This window comes from Nematolebias whitei, chromosome 6, assembly GCF_014905685.2.
Source record: "Nematolebias whitei isolate Nwh7 chromosome 6, NemWhi1, whole genome shotgun sequence".
Lineage (NCBI taxonomy): Eukaryota > Metazoa > Chordata > Actinopteri > Cyprinodontiformes > Rivulidae > Nematolebias > Nematolebias whitei.
Window position 1 is genome coordinate 8,857,963 of NC_056503.1, and position 1,529 is coordinate 8,859,491.

Below are 1,529 nucleotides of genomic sequence, written 5' to 3' on the forward strand. Positions count from 1 at the left end.
TTTTGACTCAAATATTCAATGGCATATTTGAGGGTGAGAAAATGCCTCAGGAATGGAGAAGAAGTGTGCTGGTGCCCATTTTTAAGAACAAGGGTGATGTACAGAGTTGTAGCAACTACTGGGGAATTAAGTTGATGAGCCACACGATGAAGATCTGGGAGAGAGTTGTAGAAGCAAGACTTAGACGAGAAGTGACTGTGAGCAGCAGTATGGCTTCATGCCAAGAAAGAGCACCACAGATGCCATCTTTGCTTTGAGAATGCTGATGGAGAAGTACAGAGAGGGTCAGAAAGAACTCCATTGTGTCTTTGTGAATTTAGAAAAAGCATATGACAGAGTGCTGAGGGAGGAGGTGTGTTATTGCATGAGGAAATCTGGAGTGGCAGAGAAGTATGTTAGGCTGGTACAGGACATGTATGCGGACAGCAGGAAAGTGGTAAGATGTGCTGTAGGAGTGACAGGTAGCTTCAAAGTGGAGGTGGGAGTGCATCAAGGATTGGCTCTGAGCCCCTTCTTGTTTGCTCTGGTGATGGACCGACTAACAGATGAGGTCAGGCAAGAATCCCCATGGACTATGATGTTTGCAGATGACATTGTGATCTGTGGTGAGAACAGGGAACAGGTGGAAGAGAATTTGGAGACATGGAGGTATGCACTTGAAAGAAGAGTAATGAAAGTCAGCCGTAGTAAGACTGAGTACATGTGTGTAAATGAGAGGGAGGCTGGTGGAACAGTGAGGCTACAAGGAGCAGAGGTCACAAAGGTGCAGGAATTAAAGTACTTGGGGTCCACTGTCCAAGAAAATGCGGAATGTGGTAAAGAAGTGAAAAAGAGAGTCCAGGCAGGATGGAGTGGATGGAGAAAAGTTTCAGGAGTGATTTGTGACAAAAGAGTGGCAGCAAAGGTCAAAGGAAAAGTTTACAAGACAGTGGTGAGACCAGCTATGTTGTGTGGTCTGGAGACAGTGGCATTGACAAAAAGACAGGAGAAAGAACTGGAAATGGCAGAAATGAAGATGCTAAGGTTCTCCTTAGGAGTGACAAGGATGGATAAGATTAGGAAAGAGATAATCAGAGGTTCAGCCCAGGTTGAACAACTGGGAGATAAAGTTAAAGAGGCCAGACTGAGATGGTTTGGACATGTCCAGAGGAGGGACAGTGGGTATATTGGTAGAAGGATGTTAGAAATGCAGCTGCCAGGAAAAAGACAAAGAGGAGATATATGGATGCAGTTAGAGAGGACATGGAGGTAGTTGGAGTGAGGACAGAGGATGCAGAGGACAGAGAGAGATGGAGGAGGATGACTCGCTGTGGCGACCCCTGAAGAGGGAAAAGCCGAACGAAGAAGAAGTATTACCTAAATTAAAATTTTAAAACAGACAAGTTTACACATAATACACACAATTATTTAAAATAACTCACTTAAATGGTACATTCTCTGTCGTTCCATTTTAAATGATGTTGTATTTGTTTCTCTCCTCTTGTGTGACTGAATTTTTGAAGAACAAAAGACCTCAATAGTCTTTCATC

General features: G+C 43.8%; 1 protein-coding gene across 1 annotated transcript in view; it reads right to left on the bottom strand.

Moving 5' to 3' along the window:
* Positions 1 to 1,529, bottom strand: part of mrps22 (mitochondrial ribosomal protein S22) — a gene marked incomplete at its 5' end in the record, with an annotated part of 16,645 nt that overhangs the window by 13,354 nt on the left and 1,762 nt on the right.